Here is a 20,176-nt window from a genome sequence, read left to right on the forward strand (position 1 = left end):
TCATGGGAATCATAGCTGGGTAGTATTGTTAGTTGCTTCCCTTATTTGAAAGCTTGAATGTTATCATATAATGTCATAAAAGCTAGTATTCAGGGAAGAGGTTTTCAAGTAGATTCCAGATGAGAGGTCTCTGTGTCCTGCATCTGAAGTCCATGTTATCTTCAGCAATATTCCAGAAGAGGGAATGGAAAGATTTTAGGCGCCAGAAGATAAAAGAGTTTGCTATATGGTTATATCTCTTAGTACTTTCAGAATCTACATCTATAAACCATCATCAACATGACTGCTTAAACATAGGCTGAAAGTAGATAGGACCAGAAAAACTAGGAGACCTCAACCCTATACAAAGACCTACAGACAATCAAGAAATGCTAAGAGTAGAAGAAAGATTCTTCCCAAGGTAAGGGCACATCAATTAGTTATCAAATACCAAATGGTCATCTTTGAAAACATACATTCAAGTAAAATTATACAGAGTGAGCATATTGTGTTTAGGAAGATGTGTGTTTATTAAAAAGAATGTATTCATAAAACAACAATTAGCATAAATTTGAGAGAGAACAAGGAAGGGTATGTGGAAGTGTTTGGAGGGAGGAAAGAAAAGAGAGAAATGTTATAATCTATAAAAATGGCAAACACAGAAGTGGATGCTCACAGTCAGTTATTGGATGGAACACAGGGCCCCCAATGGAGGAACTAGAGAAAGTACCCAAGGAGCTGAAGGGATCTGCAACCATATAGGTGGAACAACAATATGAACTAACTAGTACCCACAGAGCTCATGTCTCTAGCTGCATTTTTAGCACAAGATGGCCTAGTCGGCCATCATTGGGAAGAGAGGCCCCTTGGTCTTGCAAACTTTATATGCCCCAGTATAGGGGAAACACCAGGGCCAAGAAGTGGGAGTGGGTGGGTAGGGGAGCAGGGGGGGGGGAGGTGTATAGGGGACTTTCGGGATAGCATTTGGAATGTCAATGAAGTAAATACCCAATAAAAAATGGAGGAAAAAAAGAAATCAAAACCAAAAAAATTAAATTAAATTAAATTAAATTAAAAATAAAAAATACAAAACAATTATAACAACAAAATACAATAGAAAAATTGTGATATCTGATGAAAGTATCTTCAAATCACTTCATATACCACTCTAATATGTCAAATTAAATGTTTAAATGTGAAACTTTAACTAATTGCATAACCTGATTGTTATGTGAATAAAATATTGTAAAGCAATGCCTTAAAGTTTTTAAAAAATACTTTACTGGATCCTACACTTATAAATAATAGACTCTGCTCTGTGCCATTCCTCTATTTTCTTTTGCTATTTATTTTTTCTTTCATTATTTTTGCTTTATTCAGCTCACTTTCAGAGCACTGCAAATTGTGACCTATTGTACAGGACCTTGAGCTAAATGGTACTAATGATGCATAGGACTATATAATATCATCTTCAATCCTTTAAGACAGTTCTTTACCATATTTCTTCATGGATATTTTAAACATGCTAATTTTTGATTGAAGAGCAAGCATAAGAGTAAGTCCTGCCTGAGCATGCAGAGCCACCTGACAGCAGCATGTGTATACCTTGAGAAACTGCATTGTGACCATAGCAACCAGTTTGCAGTTTGGGACAAACTAACATGAAATTTATTATTTTTCTGAAAGTGGAAAAAAAACTCAAGAAACAAAAACTCAGATAATGGAATGAGTGACTCATAAACTTGAAACCTATGTATAATTAGAATTAGAATTGGTCACATGTCATTTTCAGTGTGTATAAGAAACTAATTTTTCAGAAGTAGTCTAATGAAATTAAGTTTAAAGACTTTTCTATGAGGCATTCATTATTAATTGTAGCTAGATGCAGTGCTTTTTTATTACAATAGCTCTTTGGTTTTGTTATTTATATTATAGTCTGACAATGAATTTAGTTAACTTACGATTTAAATCAATGTAATAAATGATTTTCCATTGGTTTAAAGGAAAATTACTCTTTTCCTGTTTTTAAGATGCATATTTGTAAACAACCCGATACATGAACATACATTGCATAACAGTAGTAGATAACACGACACTAGGAATATAGTAAATGCTAATTTATAAATAATTTTAAATGAAGAGTCTAACTGACATATTTTGATATAATAATTATTACAGCATTTCTTTATATTTAAATATCTAGGCTCTTCAATAATCTAGGAACTTTAATACTAAAATCATAAAAGATTGTCACAGATAGCTTAGCCAACATATGGAAATATGATGATAGGAAGCAATGGTAACTCTGTATTTACTTAATGGACACTGCATTTTCTGCTGGGACCTGACAGCAGCCACCGACAACAAGCTCTGCCAATTATTAGAAGAACAACCAATATATTTTAATTCTCTGGTTCCTCAAAGATTAGGAATAAATTGTATTATTATATATTATATTATGTATTATAATATACTATAAGATTCTGAGAAAATAAATGAATATGATATAGATGCTGGCTACACAGGCAGAAAACCATTCATTATTTTAGATAGATAGATAGATAGATAGATAGATAGATAGATAGATAGATAGATAGATAGACAGACATACTTGGAAATTATATCTGAGACACAAATATACATGATACTTAATTTATCTTGGCACCTCCTAGAGGAGATACCTACTTTTGATTGTTAGGAAATATCAAGGCATTACAGCCCACCCATATGCACTTAACACTGTCACTTATATTCTTTATGTTATTTAAGTTTCCAAATTGAATGATGTGCAAAACTAAATAAAATATTGTTTACACACTAATTTTGACTGTGAACTAAAATATCCAACCAATCTGGGGAAAGGGAGAGGGAAACAAAGCAGTATTTTTTCATGATAAATTGAAGAGATTGATTAAACTGCTGGCCTCACTCCCAACTTGCCAGTCAGAAGTAAAATTTAAGAAAGAATGGGATTTACTCTCTCTGACATCCCTGGATCACCTTCCAAAGCTCCATCTATCTTTCCCACTGCTTAAGATACTAGTCACTTCTATTTCTCAAACATTCTCATTTTTTCACCTTTTGTTACTTTGCATCATAATGGTCTTGTGACATCGCAAAATATTCTCCATGTTCTGCAAAATGGGTCGAACTAACCCCTTCAAAGATTCCTCTTTGCTGAGTTCTCATCTCTGGCAACTGCAGATCTATCCATATTGGTTGAACAAACATCTTGTGGGTGTTCCTTTGTCAAATCTGCAGGATATTCTGCATAACTTTTCACCTTGACTCGGCACTCTACATGGCACAGGTAAAAAAGCCCATTGCCAAGTGCAATATTCATCCTTAACAGACAACATGCAGTGCAAGTTCATGCTGTGAGGATCTGCAAAGCTCCTTTAGCAGATGAGCAGGTGTGAAAAATGTGTCAGCAATCTGCAAAGCATATTTTAGACAACCTACTATTCTATTATTTAGCTAACAATGAAAATGTTTAACCAAAATGAAGGTGATGCTGAGTTTTTTAAGGAGAAGGATGTAACTTTGAGGATTTCTATCTAAAAACTTCATTAAAGAATGTGAGGTAAATAATTAAAAAGTCAAAATCAAAATTCCAATAGTAGCCACATAGTTCATACATTTAAAAAATTGCTTTCTCTAGCTTGCCTCAAAAAAGAAATATTTCTTATAACAGCTGAAAAGAGGAGAATTCAGATCCTGAATATTTAATAGAAAATAAAATGATATTTATTTTTAAGTGCATTCTACATTCAACACAACTGCATACTCACAGCAAATCTATTGCGTTGCCCTGACATAGTTACTGCAAAGGTTTTTCCTTGCTGTCCCTAGGGCCCAATTGATTTATCTGCCAGAAGCCTAAAGCCCCAAAATAAGATAGCTTTGAGTTTACAGAGGTCATTTTTCATTGTCTAAATAAAAATTTCTAAACAAAAATCTCTCATCCTGTTAACCGCAGGGTCCTTATCTCCCCAGAGGCTCCAGCAACCTGAAAGAAGCCATTTCAATTCTTTCATGAAGAAAGATAAAAGCAAGTTTTCGATTAGAAAGCCCAGCAAAACCTTCTTATTAAATGGTGGTAACAGTAATGAGTTGAAAAGGCAAAGCTGTTCTAGAATGGGGCGGAGGTTGGGAAATGAGGAAATTATTATGCATGAGACAAATAGTGTACAGAAACTGGAAGACAATAAGAGACGGTGACATTGAAGAAGCAAAAGGAAGTTTACGCAGCTCGTAACTACACACACTTATTCCTGCCCAAGTCCCCGATAAACTGCTTAGCCTGATCAAGCATATTTTCTTAATTGTCTGTGTCTACTGTTATTAACCAACATTAACTACATGTCACAATAATTGTGAATTCAGGCTCATCTTTGATCTGTCATTTTTCAAAATGCTTATGCAGCATACGCAGAGGTAGAATATGGAATCTTATCCCAGCTTTAGAATAACACATTTCAGGAGGCTAAGATAAAATGATCATAAATGGCTTTGTGGACTTGGGTTTTGAAAAGCAGATAAACGTGGCACCAATCGAGATGCCTTAAGAAACAAATCAGAAATGTAGAAGAAAAGCTAAACAGCCAGTGTTCTATTCCTACCAGCACTAACAAATAGAAACAGCAGAGGGAGGGGTTGCAGAATACCTTTAATTAAATGAGATTAAATTTTTAGATCTCTTTTATAACTTAGTCTTATAGAAGGATGTTCCATTAATTCCTCTAAGGTTTTAATAATTTCACACTCTGAGTGATACCAGTGTTGAGAAAAATAAATGCTCTGGCACAACCTGTAACAGGGGGGCTTCCTTTTCTTACCTGCCTTCTTTTGACGAAGGGAGTATCTATCAAGTTACACTCACTCCTCACAGTCTGGGCACATTACCTGGGAAGGATTTCAGCATCTGGGTTCTCTTTGTTCATCTGACCAAGAACATACTTTTTGTTCTTTCAGAAAATCTGAAAATGATAATCTCAAGTACTGATTATATAATTTAGTAACCAGGAGGGTGCTCCATAAGCATTTTCACAAGGTATGGCATAATATTAAACATTTTCATGTAAGAAATATTGTATCTGAAGAGAATATCTGCCTTTTTAATACTTTATTCTATATATAATTAATTCTGGTGAGTTCGGATGGAAGAACTCTTGTTTAAAACCACCACAAAGTAAGATGCGTTTTGTGCATGTGTGAGAGGTAGAGAGGAGGGGGAGAGGAAAAGGAGAGAGGGGGAGGAATGATGATGAGGTGGGACAGAGAGGAGAAATGAAGGGGGAGAGAGAGAAATGAGGAAAGGGGGAATGAAGAGAAGAAAGAGTGAGGCCGACAGAGACAGAAATATGATTTTGTTTATTCTACAACTATTTTAAATATATGATTTACTGTGAACATTGTAGGACAAAATAAGGTTTACCTATTTTGTACAGGACAAAATTACATTATTTTATCATCAGTTTACGTATTATAAGGAACTCAACACTGACTTATGAGAAAACATGTGCCTACGAGGATACTTTTGGGCAAAGTGCAGTATTTTTCTATTTAGAGATGAGTTGTCATTTTGTGTCCCAAATATTGCCTACAGAATTAAACGTATGACTGTTTTCTAGACATATGGATCTTATCTCTATACCATGTAAAATATCAATCTCCCTGTCTTATGCACTCAGTATTTTTAATATTTCAATGAGCTCCTTGAGAAATATCATATCTGTATATTTAGATCATATTCACAATACCAAACTTCTCATATCTAACTCCCATACCATATTCATCTAGGTTTTTGTCCTCCATTTTTAAAAGCCCAGCAAGTTTAATTTGTATTGCCTATATACTCTTGTGGGGGGGGGGGGCATCCACTAGGGTGTGGTTAGGATTTTTAGTAAAAGAACTCTTTCTTCCAGTATCTATACTTACCAAATGCCTTTCAGCTAGTGGTATGACTTTGTGCCCACTCTACAGCTCTTTGATGAGTTTTTATCTAGCTTATTTTTGGTGTGTATTATAATCCAAATTAGGGCCATGGTATTTGAACATAATTTGAGACTTTTCCTTTAAGTATAAGTTATAAATTCTTCCTAAAATCAAAAAGTCCCACTGGAAAAGATTATACATGACTTCTACATGCCTCACATAAGTAATTTCACTGAGTTGGATATTGATGTATCGGCATCACTCTATAGAATGATTCATGCAGTGCTTCATAAAATCCCTATAAACAAAAAGTCAGTTTACATAGCAGGTTACAAAAGATATTATACCTTGCCACACTGTTCCTTTTGTTTCTGTTTTTCTGATAGATAGTAATTTATACTCTGGACATGTCATAATTCAGTTCAGTTAATTTTTCATTTTTGTTTCATTTCCATGTTTACACTATTACAGACAGCATTGTGATGAACATTCTTGTACTTTTATTTTTATACAATTGTGCAAATATCTTTGTAGACTTCTTGTATAAAGATACCTTGACCATCCCAAATTGCGATCCAGCTCAAGGGGAGGACCCATGACCTGACATTATTACTGATGTTGTAGGAGCTTATAGATAGGAGCCTAGGGTGATTGCCCTCTGAGAGGCCCAACAAGCAGCTCAAAGAGTCGGATGCAGATACTAGCACCCAAACAATGGAGAGAACCAATGGAGAGATGCTGGGTAACCCCTGTTCCTAAAGAATTAGGAAAAGGCTGGGAAAAGCTGAGGAGGAGGGTAACCCCACAGGAAGACCAGCAGTCTCAACTAACCAGGAGCACTGAGATCTCTTAGAATCTAAGCTACCAACCAGGTAGCATATACTACTTGAAAAGAGGCCCCCAACACATACACAGCAGAGGACTGCCTGGTCTAAGTTCAGTGAGAAAAGAAGTACCTAACCCTGAAGAGACCTAAGGCTCCAGAAAGTGGGGAGATCTGGTAGGGTGAGAGTGAAGGGGTGGGGATATCCTTTTGGAAACCAGGGAGGAGGAATGGGATGAGGACCAGCCAAGGTCAAACTGGGAAGGGGGATAAAACCTGGACTGTAAAAATAAGATTAAAGAATAATAATAACTTTAAAAAATACACATAGAAGGTGTTATTTACAAGTCACAATGTCACAACCTCACCAAAATTCCTATGGTTACATTGAAAAACTATTTGAACTTACCCTTGTTGATAGTAAGAAATAATTTTTATCTATGTAATCTTCATTTTTTTCTATCCAAAATATGTCATTCCAAATATTTTAGGAAAGGGTGTGTGACACAATTAATAAAAGGAATCTTTAAAATGAGAAAAGATGACATGGCACAAAGCTTTAGGATAAATGTAGGAAATGCTCTGATTCATATTGGCTTGAGTAGCATATTCATCTAAGCCATAAGGAGGCATCTGGAAAGAGTTGCTCTGTACACGGTGCAACTTTTCAACAAAGTGAGAAGGGATGCAGTTTTTAAATTACTCTCTGCTGCTGTTGTCGTCTTGACACTTTTTCCATATTTGTGTATACCTTGGTGGTAAAACTGGTTATCCCTCTTTTGGATAACAGATATGAGGTAGAAAAAAAAATCAGTTATGCCTATGTCAGAAAAGAGATTAAAAACTAATTATCTGAGCATATTTGTAATGCTTCATTAGCTAAAGTAAGAATATAGAGTGTATTGTTTACTGTAAAGAAAGTTAGGAAATTGTATATTAGCTTTTATAATTCTAAAAGATTCCAGAAGAAAAAGTATCTATGGCCACATTCAGCTCTGAATCCTGCATTCCATCATACCAACCTGGCAGGCAAGATATGCCTACTGATACAAAACTGGTGCAATTGTGATAGAGGCAACCATCACTCTCTGATTAAGTTCAGAATGAATTATTGTTTTTATTTAATAATGTCAGGAAAGGCATATCAATAATAAGAAGCAATCCTTGGGCCAAAGTCTCTTGCTGCCTTGCCTCCCACAGCTCATCCATAGCAGACCATGCAAAAATGGTGAATCATCTCAGGAAAATCATCCACTAGCCTCCACTTATCCTAAATGCCATCTGAAACCTGTGAATTTATACCACTCCTTCTAAGGCTCATGAGACATTACAAAAGAGGGATTGGAAAAAAATAAAACTGCCAGAAGATAAGAAGTTTTGTGGAATGTTTCCTTCTGGGCAATTGTTGTCCTGAGTTTCTGTAGCCACAGTTACCTGCATTAGGCTTATCAACAATCAGTAATGGATGGAAAGGGGCTCAGGGAAGCCTACTCCACCATGCTGAACTATTGGCTACCAATAGATTCTGGTTGAGGAAGAGTAATTATCTTGGGATGTATACCAACTATTAAAGCCCAATTGTTAGCGAACCACAAAGCAACATGAAAGGATTTGAATATTGACAAGGGATTTAGAAAGGGGAGGGATAGTTGTCAAAGGAAGTGGGGGGAGAGATAAGAAAAGGTGGAAATGGTAGTAATCAGAATGCATGGTATGTATGAGTAACATTACCAAAAATAATTTTATAAAAAGGAAAATGGAAAACAAATGATTTATTGATGTTTAAGTAATGGTAAATGGTACTGTTGTTACCTCCATTTTATGTTCAAAAATAGGGAAAAGGTAAAGAGTGGGGGTAAAAAAAAAAAAAAAGGAAAGAAAGGGGGAAAAAAAGAACAAACCTAATCAGGACTTAAGGAAATTTAGGGTCTATTCAGTTAAAATGTTGCTGAGTTGAATGAAAAGCCAGGTTTGCCTGATATAAAAGCCTTCTTTCTTACTTTACCAATAAATCAGTTAATTAAGCAATCAATCACATTTTTACAAGGCACTCCATGAAATGTATATCTTAAGGGGCACCCATGGACTAAGAAAAAGCAAAAATCAAAGCAGAGCAAATACAATGTTATTAATTTATTGAAAATAAACTTTCTAAGAAATTCAGCTCAGTTTTACACTCATATCTCCAGTACCATGACAAAGCCTTCTCCATAAAAACACGGATGGAGACTATCACTATCCTTTCTAAGAGAAGACATATTCTTTGAAAGGATAAACATACAAATGCATATTAATAGTCCTAGGGATTGAACCCAGAGCCTTGCATGCTAAGCAAGTATTCTCAGTTACCTTTTCAGTTTTTGAAAAACATACCAATTTTTCATATATTGGTATTCTTTAGGGGTAAGCCCTCAATTCTTGTGCTCAAAACCATGTTCAGCCATAAATTTCTGGTTTTATCACGACAATTTAAGTTCATTCTTAAAAGAGTTAAAACTAAAAGAATATTTTAGATAAAATATCAATAAGGAAGCTCAGTTATTTGTAAACCTTTATAACAGAGAGAAATAGGTAATTTTTATCCCTATACCAAATTTATGAGTAGATAATAAAGAAGTATAAACCTTTTAGAAAGAAACAAAATAGTAAGTTCAAATTGTATTTGATTTTCTGGTTGGCATATTCACTAGCTCCCTTGATCAGCATATACACACTGCTCATTACCAAGGAGTTGACAGTTGGTACTGACCTCATTCTACATCATAACCAAGCCAGTGCAATACACCATCACCACTATATCATACATTCTTTCAGAATCATTTTACAGGTCTAAGTTAGCATTCTCTAAATGCATCTACTTGGCCTTAAATTAAGGCCCCACTTTCAAGTTTTAACTTACAAATGAGGTAATTAAAACATAAGCAAATCTCCACCAGGATATTTCCATCAGGTCAATCTATGGATGTTTCCTCTGAATTATTCTAAATGGTCACTTTTGCAGCTGCAGCTCTCACTTTTAGATTATTTTACCAGGAAAATGATTGGTTCTTGCTAGGAATTAGGTATTACCCCCACTTCACTATCAAAATATAAAGCAAAATAGTTGATTTATAATTACTTATGTTTTAGTACAAAATCCAATATAAATCAAATGTAAGCAGAAGTGACAAAAAAGAAACCTTGGAAAATCCCTAGGACTGACGATTGACTAAAACCATTTTGGACAGGGAAACCTAGATGTTATTTTACTCTGTCTCTAATCCTATCTCTATTTCTGTACTTAAAGCCACTTATGAAATCCTAGTAAGTTTCTTGCCTCTTTTATTATAACTAATAGCTATTTGTCAGCTTGGTGTCATCAATTTGAAAATGCAAATATGTATATATAGGTATTGACAGATCAGTTATGTTCTGCCTTACACATCTGGCTCTAGTTTAGGTAAACAAATGTTTCTTCAAAGGGTTGTATACATATAATCAATATTTATTGATGATACTGAATATCTAATATCCTCTTCTATATGGTTCCACTTACAATCACTCCTAACATATCTAAGAAGACCTTTTTGTACAGGAAATATCCAGGCAAATGATTACAATTATCCTTTTGAACATATATGAGTATATTATAGAGTACTTGTAATATTATTAGGAATTTATGATATTTCTTAAAGTTTTAATTAACATTTTCCAAGAGCTTTAACTTCATCATTTTCTCTATTCTGTTCTCATTTAAATCTATTGAAGCACTAACATTAGAACGGGTGAGAATACTATAGAGAAGTTTAACATGGCCTCCATCTTTAAGGATCTAGCAGTCTTGTGGGCAGAATACTAAAAAATAACTATTTATGGGGGAGCTGACAAGAGGAGGAGCCATGATCAGGATGTACAGTTAATAAGTAAATTGAGTATTTATTGGGAAAAATATACAAGTATATCCAATATTATGTCCTTTCAAGCATTGTAATAGTGTTCTGGTTATGTTGTTCAGATTGTAATTTTTCAGGAAAGTCATCCTAAGTGCATACTACTCTAGATGTCACATGTAAGGTGAGTGTTACATTTGATCAGGAAGCACTGGAGAGCTGACATAGAAAGCTCTACAGAGAGGATGAGGTATACTTGAGAACCTGGAACGGAGAAGTAGGAAAACACCAGGTGAGAGTCTACTACATTCAACAATTTCCATGTATTGAAAACCTTTGTATTTGGAGTTTCCTTCTTCACATCTGATCATGAATCTACTTTATACCTTTCCTTCCCTCCTGCCAATTATGGTTTATGTACAACTGTCTTTCATTATTTTCTTATTAAGTATCCTCCTGATGTTTGTTTGCTAACGCCTATCAACTTCTATTTCTTCTGAAAGAACCAAAAATAAACATAATTAATTAAGTCACTTCTTTCAATGTTGCAATGCTGAAAACTTGTATCATTAACCATATGTGCTTGCTTTTCACAGTGAAGTTATTCTAAAAGAAAAGAAAGGCAGATAGCCACAATCTGTATCTATAAAATTAGATTATTAACAATTTACGTCACAGTCACATTAACATTTTTTTTGGTTTGTAAAGTTTTTTTTCCATTTTTTATTAGATATTTAGCTCATTTACATTTCCAATGCTATACCAAAAGTCCCCCATACCCACCTACCCCCACTACCCTACCCACCCACTCCCCCTTTTTGGCCCTGGCGTTCCCCTGTACTGGGGCATATAAAGTTTGCAAGTCCAATGGGCCTCTCTTTGCAGATGGCCGACTAGGCCATCTTTTGATACATATGCAGCTAGAGACAAGAGCTCCGGGGTACTGGTTAGTTCATATTGTTGTTCCACCTATAGTGTTACAGTTCCCTTTAGTTCCTTGGGTGCTTTCTCTAGTTCCTCCATCGGGGGCCCTGTGGTCCATTCAATAGCTGACTGTGAGCATCCACTTCTGTGTTTGCTAGGCCCTGGCATAGTCTCACAAGAGAGAGCTATATCTGGGTCCTTTCAGCAAAATCTTGCTAGTGTATGCAATGGTGTCAGCGTTTGGAAACTGATCATGGGATGGATCTCTGGATATGGCAGTGTCTAGATGGTCCATCCTTTCGTCACACTTCCAAATTTTGTCTCTGTAACTCCTTCCATGGGTGTTTTGTTTCCTACTCTAAGAAGGGGCAAAGTGTCCACACTTTGGTCTTCGTTCTCTTGAGTTTAATGTGTTTAGCAAATTATGTCTTATATCTTGGGTATCCTAAGTTTCTGGGCTAATATCCACTTATCAGTGAGTACATATTGTGAGAGTTCCTTTGTAATTGGGTTACCTCACTCAGGATGATGCCCTCCAGGTTAACATTTTAAGATAACAGATTTTAGTAGTTACATACAAAATACTATTACTGACATACAGAACACATAACAAATAGTCATTACACAGGATATTGGATGAATATTTTCTCAGTATTCAAGTAACACATTAAGAGAAATTAATGACACAATGCACACACACACACACATAGACATACACACACGCAATCTGTGTAAACAATCACTTTTCTCTTTTAGGATATGTTGATGAACTCATTTGATTGCTAGAAAAATCTTTATTAAAGCAATCTTGCAATAATGCTATTGAAATAAAAAGAAAATCTTGTTAAATAGCTTTCTGTGTGGAAAATATAATGCCCCCGATAGAGACCCTCCTGCACTGGGACACATATGCTTCCTCCTGCTATTTCTTTGATTAGCCCTCCTTCTTGCTCTTCAGGGTTTCTATTATAATACAAGAAAACAAAATTTTAAGCCCAGAAGGATTTTTACAGTAAAACAAGCTATTGATTGGTGCAGTTTTTTTTTTTTTCCTCAAGAGCTTACTATTGCATTCAGGATCCTACAGCTCCAATATGCCCAGATCATTAATATTAGGTAAGATACAAACTACCAGTACATTTCTCTATATTTCAAGCTCCTCTTGGGCTGAAATAAAATCTTTTCTTGCTTTTTCCTAAACCTCAGATACTCAGATATTATATTAAGTGACAAAGAACAGACATGAAATATTAATGAAACTTTGATTTTACTGGATTGGTGAGACAATAAATGAGCAAACAAATAAAACAAAAAATTCATTTTTAGAGCCGTATCTGCCTCTGTTCTCACACTAAATGATGTCTTGAACAGCTACATCATGTGTCTTAAAAACTGGATGAACTACGTACCCATTTTCTTCAATTGTGCTCCGTATCCTTCTAAAGTCTACCTCCAAGTCTGTTCTGAATTTTCTTTGTCTGGCTATAGTCTGCCACGGGATCTTTAAGTGCTCAGCTAGACATAGCCTATGCCTAATATCTAGAGATTGTGTACACATCCAAAAGAGTTTCACAAGACGTTTGGGCTTCAAAAATCATCATCTGCATGGCCTCTTACATGAGTCTGAAAGGATGTAGCAATATACTCATATAGTTTTCCTTCTCATTTATTCTAATAAGTAAGATGCTTTATTTCTTAGTTTCTCAAAATAAGACTTCGTGACTCAATGTTTTTTAAACATCCTACCTTATAATATGCATAGTAATTCTATAATCAACATAAGCTTCCTTTAAGTTGAAGCTCACTATATAGAACTCTCTTTCCTTTGATTCCACCCACTTACACCAGCACAAGATTTTGTGCCAACTTGAACCCGAATAATCCCTAATTTCTGGAGGCAATGTGTTGCCCAACTCATCACAGGAATATGGTCAACAATCGACAAAAGGGACATCAAAAACGCAAGTATTTCTGAATAGCAAAAGCTTAGCCCAGAGTCAGGAGGAATCTTTGAGGACTGTTATCCAGAATATATAAAAGAAGAAAAATGGAATCCAGGGAAACAAATGATTCAATTAAAAACTGCAGTTAGTCCAAATCTAAAGCTCTCAAATGACAAAATAAAATGAGAATAAACATCTTTAAATGTGTCCAATTCTTTTTTGTGTCTTTTTTTTTTTACACTCTAGATTTTTTTATCCATGCTCCACCTATCTTCCTACTGTTCCACATCCCATACCTCCTCCCCACACCCCTTTCTTCACCAGGACGTCCCCACTCCTGACTCCCCATCCAACCAGACCACTGAACTCCCTAAGGCCTCCCATCTCTTGGAAGATGCAAGTTAAAACTAATTTGAGAGAGATTCATTGTGCCAGAGATATAATAGATAGAAAACAAAACAAAGCAAACCAAAGAAGCAAAAATTAATAACGTATGCTGTCAGGAATGTAGGGAAAGAAGAACCTCCATTCACTAATGGTAGTACTGAAAACTGATACTGCCACTTTGAAAATCAATATGGATAATTTTTCCCCCCCAAATAAAAGATCTACCATGTGACCTACTCCTCCGCATATTCCCAGAAGACTTGACATTTTAATAAATATTTGCATGCTCATTGCCACTGTATTCACACTATCTAGGAAATGGAAATAACCTAAATGCCCTCCAACTAATAAATGGAGATGGAAATTCAGTACATGCATGCAACAGGGTTATATTAAGCTTCAAGAAAATGAAAGTTCCAGGTAAATTGGTGAAATTATAAAATATTATATTGAGTGAAGTAGCATAGACACAGAAAGACAAATGTAGAAAGTTGTCTACTAGTTCTGAATCTTTGGAATTAAACTGGGAGTGAACCACAAAATGAGGATATGTGGAGGTGTGTGGGGCACCTAGGCGGCAGAATAGTAGGACATGTGTGTTATTTGGAAGTAGATGGAGAAAATGTGTGCTGCTTTAGTGGGGAAGGGAGAAGTCAAATATGAATGGAGATAGAATGAGGAGGGATAATAAAACATAAAAGAAGTTTGAAAATGGAATAGGAAAACATCCTATATTATGTTTACTTTAAAAGACATATGTAGCAGGGCATTGGTGGCACATACCTTTAATTTCAATATTATGGAGGCAGATGCAGGCAGATATCTGAGTTTAAGGCCAGTCAGATTTACAAAGTGAGCTTTTGGACAGCCAGGACTACATGGAGAAACTGTGTGTGTGTGTGTGTGTGTGTGTGTGTGTGTGTGTGTGTGTGTGTGTGTATTTGTACATAAGAAGCTATGGGTGATAATAGATTACCACTTAGTTGATAATAGATTCCCTAAGAATAATAGGCAAAGAAAAATGCTATACTTAAGAAGCTATACCACTTGGGTGATAATTCATTCCCCAAGAACAATAGGCAAAGAAAAATGCATTTTTTTCTAGGCATGGGAAAACTTCCCCTCTGTTTGCTGGTCAAGTGCAACAGGAAAGCAGAATAGTATAGACTATGTTGTTGCCACACTTTGTAGGTAGTGCTTGGAGTGACTGAGCTGGAGCTGACATGGAAGCCTACTCTCTGAGGACTAGCTCTCAGGGTATGAAAATATGGTGCCATCTGATAAAGGAGAGAAACAACCAATATTTCTTCCCAAAGGTAAAGCCCTCAGACTTCAGCAATGCCCAACACTGTAGTAAATATTTCCCAAGCAGTGCAGTAGTGGCACTTACATCTCAGTGATAAATAATGGCACATAATTGGAGTTAAGGTGTGTTCACTGGGAAGGGGTTCATGCCTGCTATTGCAAATCTAGCCAACTGACCTTTGCTGATGAGACCTTAGATGCTAGAAGAAAACCTAGTGCCATGTTCTAACTTAAAACAAGTATACTTTTCTAACCCCATTCCTAAAAACGTATCTTTGTACGCACAAATAAGTATATCTCCCTAAATGTCAGCAGAGATGATTCTATCTGCAGAAGATAGAAACTCATGGAAATCCACAACTAGCCAATTCCAAAAGAAAAATAAACTGTGAGGTACCCAAGCCCAATTGCTGTATTTACAATGTAACCTCTAAGCTTAAGGCTCAGGAAACATCCTGGAAGAAGGAGTAGAAGATTGTAAAGGCAGGAAGAAAATCATTCCTATTGTGACATAATGTCTTCTATGTACTTCTATGTACAGTAAAGCTGTACCAGTGGAATCTCAAATGTAAGGTCATGTGACTAGCCACATATAATGACAACACTGGTTGAAGTATGAATCTAGATAGAGAAAATCTCACAGGGACCCATCCCTTGATGAAGGACTATAGGCAATTAATAGCTGAGAGAGGAAAAAAATCAGTATCCTCTAGGGTGAGTTCCTGATGTGATCCAATCTCAAATGATAAACCTTAAATACATACAAGCAAAACTAGACTTAAAACACTCTATTTATAGTACATATTATTTATGTGTAGCAATAATTATTAAAGAAGTCATGAATTTAAAAGAAAGGACACAGGAGTGGTTGGAGGAGTTGGAGGGGCAAAAGGGTGTAAATACAGAAGGTACAGAGGAAATTATCAAACACCAATAGAAAGCTGGCTGTTTTCATTATATTTTCCTTGAAATTTGTGAAAGAAAAAAAAACTAAGTTTTAATGACTAACATCCAAAAATCTGAGTGACAAGGATTAGCCACAGACCTTGGGACTTGAAAGTGTGTTTGTTTCCAGCTAAAAGCTTGGCAACACCCAGGCCGCTTCCCAAGCCAACGAGCTGCATGTGTGAAACCATCCACCTGCAGAATGGCAGGTGGAAAATTATTCAGGTGAAGAAATCCAATTGGTGACCTTTAAAATAATGATTCATTACCTTAAAACACTTCTATTATGTCAGCATGAGTACATCCATTGAAATTAATATATTTAAATCAAAACAGTAGGTCTTATTTAACCTATCATTAACCAAAAAGTATGTTTAAAAATAATTTATTGGAGCTTTTTACCCTTTTACTTTCCACCCCTTTTCTTTATTCTGCCTTTCTTTTCTTCTTCTTCTTCTTCTTCTTCTTCTTCTTCTTCTTCTTCTTCTTCTTCTTCTTCTTCTTCTTCTTCTTCTTCTTCTTCTTCTTCTTCTTCTTTTTCTTCTTCTACCATCCCACTGTCCTCAGCCTTTTTTCTTTCTTACCTGGACATTCTCTGTCACTTATAACATTGAAGTGATATTTGAAAATTAAAGCTCCCAACCAAGGAAACAGCCAAGCATTCAACTTGTAACCTGACATAAATAGAAGCTGTTCCATGAAATACCATAGGTATTGAAATATGTGTGTGTGTGTGTGTGTGTGTGTGTGTGTGTGTGTGTGTGTGGTGTGTGTGTGGGTGTGTGTGTGTGTGTGTGTGTGTGTGTGTGTGTGTGTTCTAGATCCTTAATAACATTTAATTCCTGTCAACCTTTCTCATAACTCAGTTCTGTTCCACCCAGTAATCCAAGGCCAGCATCATTCATTGTATTATATGCTTAGCCCAAGGTGCTCAGTTTTAGTCTTAATATTTGACTAGAGCTTGTTCAGAAAGAAAAGACGACTGGGAAATTAGGTAACACACATACTAATAAATACAATGTGTTGTGTGAAACACCAATAGCCAGAGTCTCAAATGCTAACATAGTTCTGAATGCAGAACAAACCTGTGAGGGAGGTAGTTATCTAATATTTTGAAAATGCATGGCTGGGATGAACCTATATTTATGAGGACATGTTTGTGATTTTTCAAAGCAAAATTTTGCAAGCAGTTTTCATTATATTCTGAGCTATATAACTTTTTACAGCATACACATTTATAAATAAAAGCAAGAGAGCCTCTAAATCACTGACTTAGGCTGAAATGATGCCTCTAGGGCTTGGGATTATAAAAAAATAAAAGGATACCTAGCAGGGATCATAAGGCAATATCCTACCGGAAGCAAATTGATACCTGGGATTACAGTAGCAATTCCTTTCTGGCATTCACAAAGAAACATATTTTAGATAAACAAATAGGCAGAATATTTTGGATCTCTGTAAACAGATCTGAAAAGTCAGGCAAGAATCTTTCCCTGTGTGGATGCAAATGACATCATTCATAACCTTTTGAGCAACTGGTGCATTTTGAAGAGCTATAATTTGCAGGTGCAATACTAAAACTGAACTCCACTCTATTTCACATTATAGTTCTATTGACAGAACATAAGAAATGCAATTTATGCCTACGTTTTCATGACTCTTTTAATATTAGAATTTTATCTATAATGCTTTCATATTAGTGGGTGCATGTATAAATATACATATATTGATTTGAAGACTATAATAAGTAAAGATTCATTCCTATATCTTTCTCTTATTGTTGATTCAATGATTCTTGTATTTCTAATGCATAGACAAACATAAGATGTGTTACACAGAAGAGATTTTAAACCACAGTCAGTTTCTATTTTTCCGTCAAGCATTTAACAAGTCTCAGCATACAAAGTAGAAATGGGTGGGAGGGGGGTCTTTAAAGGAGCAAAAACACAACACGGAGATCCTTAAGGCATTTAAAACATCAGGAGAGTTATGCTCCATAAATGCTGATGTTACAGAAGAATGCTTAATGTGCACCTCAGAAAGCAAATGCATGGCCACAGGACTACAAAAGAGGCTGATAGAAACCCAAGACAGTAGAGAGGGGGATAGTGGTTCATAGAAAAGTATCTCTTAAGCTACACCCTGAAGTACAGACCAAACTTTGTCAGGAAAAAAAAAAAGGCTGCTGAGCAATATTGCTCATGTTTTAGGTAAACTTGCATTTTTTTTGTGTGTGTGTGTGTGATATAAGTTGAAGAAACAAAATTAAATTCTAAAGAAATAAATGGAATCAACTAATTATAAAGTATATAAATAGTACTAACAAAATACTAATTAAAAAACACCCTCTCAGGTGGTTACTGTCTAAGCCCTGTGACTAGAGAAGGATAGAATAGCTTTGCTGACATCTTCTGGGAAGATTCTATGATGGAGTCAGGGAACACTGTAGGTTCAAATGGAACCAAATATACTCTATGACTTTTCACTAAATTATTATTTTAAAAGATATGTAAATAAAAAGCATAGATAACAAATTATACATGCTTGTTTTGTTTTCCCTTTCTTAGTGTTTTCCATACTTAGCAACAAAAAAATTATTTTTATTTTATTTGAATACACATACATCAAGTTGCTTTCTGGGATATAAATTGGTTGTGCAGGTTTGATAAAGTACATAAATTACTCTCTTTTATTCAGGCTATTCCCTTTCATTATTCATAGTTATGCTCACTTGAAGAGAACAAATAAATTACAAGACAACACTACAAACCTCTGTTGGAAATATTATGTGTTCATATACGCTAATCCCTTTCATGGGGTGAAGGCATTGCCAGCAGCATCTCATACCCTGAGCCTCTTCTGTGTACTTCAGGTCACTTGTGAGCATGTGTACAAACAAATGCTACTAGTGATGAAAGTAGGCACTGAGGTACCTTCAGAAAAACAGGAGATTAGAGTTTGATACATGAAAATTCATGAAAAAGAATTCTCACCTAGTTACAAATTTTTGAAAGTTATTGTTAAGACCACTTCCCGACAAGTGGAAAACACGCTAATTTTCTGGGTTTGAAGGCATTACTTGGGTCAGTGCTAATAAATTTTACATTCTTAAAGATAAAAATCAAATACCAATAAGTGAAAGATATAGGTCTTTTTTTTTTTTTTTTGCATAGCAGTGTAAAAATATTCAGAACCAAGAAAAAGAATGCATTTGTAGACTCAGTTTGAATAGAATTAGTGGATCAGGACCATGCAAACCAAACTTAGGTGTGAAGGAAACACATCTAGAAGAAAAAGAAGCAAGATGAGCTGGGGAGGGAGAGGGAGGGAGGGAGGAAACCTGGGAGAGAACCAAGCAAATAGCCTCTTTTTACATTGAGATGGTTTTGAGAATAATAATGTGCTAGTTTCTGTCTTTTTTTTTTTAATCCAAGTAGCTATTGAAGATTGTAATGATTTCAGTCTAAAAAGCAGTGCTGGAAAAGCCTCTTCTGAGATTGCCAACTCCCACTGTGCAGAAACACTGTGTCCCTTCGTGCTGGTGTAATGGAGACAAACAAAAGAAGCACTTCAAGAAAAGGGGAGGGAAGAGAGGGAGGGTGAAAAAGCAGTCGGGTTGTACTTCCCAGAGAAAAAGCAAGAGTTTTGCAGGGACCAAAAGCAAGCATCACTATTTCTAAGTCTGAGACCAAGATAAGTTAAATAAATGTTTAACTATATAAGCAATATATACCAGTGCTTTTGACAATAAAAATAAAAATAATTTGTCGTCATCAATTATGATCTAGCCCCTCTTGCAATCAAACCAATTTCCTGCTATAAAATAGCCCAATTGATTTCATACTTTGTCACGTATAAAGGATTATAAATTAGGGCATCATGCTACACTATTGCCTTCTCTATTAACTTCCCTTTATTTTGCAAAATAAAAAACAGTTAACATACATAATCTAAGCATTATAATTAAGATGATACTCTCTAGTCCCTCTAGTTCCCATAAAACTTTAAATAACGCTTAGTACTTCCATAGTGTATTATAAGATCAATAATAATTATTGTTTACT

General features: G+C 35.4%; 1 long non-coding RNA gene across 9 annotated transcripts in view; it reads right to left on the minus strand.

Annotated features, from left to right (window-relative positions):
* The window catches only part of Gm31145, a 145,238-nt gene that overhangs the window by 117,633 nt on the left and 7,429 nt on the right, over positions 1-20,176 (minus strand). Inside the window, exon 1 of one of the 9 annotated variants that reach the window (XR_881156.3) lies at positions 16,213-16,495. The exons of the other annotated variants lie outside the window; for them this stretch is intronic. This is a non-coding gene — a long non-coding RNA (predicted gene, 31145). Of the gene's footprint in view, positions 1-16,212; positions 16,496-20,176 lie in introns of those variants that run through there. 9 annotated transcript variants of the gene reach the window in all.

The sequence above is a fragment of the Mus musculus genome, chromosome 4 (genome assembly GCF_000001635.26).
Source record: "Mus musculus strain C57BL/6J chromosome 4, GRCm38.p6 C57BL/6J".
Classification (NCBI taxonomy): domain Eukaryota; kingdom Metazoa; phylum Chordata; class Mammalia; order Rodentia; family Muridae; genus Mus; species Mus musculus.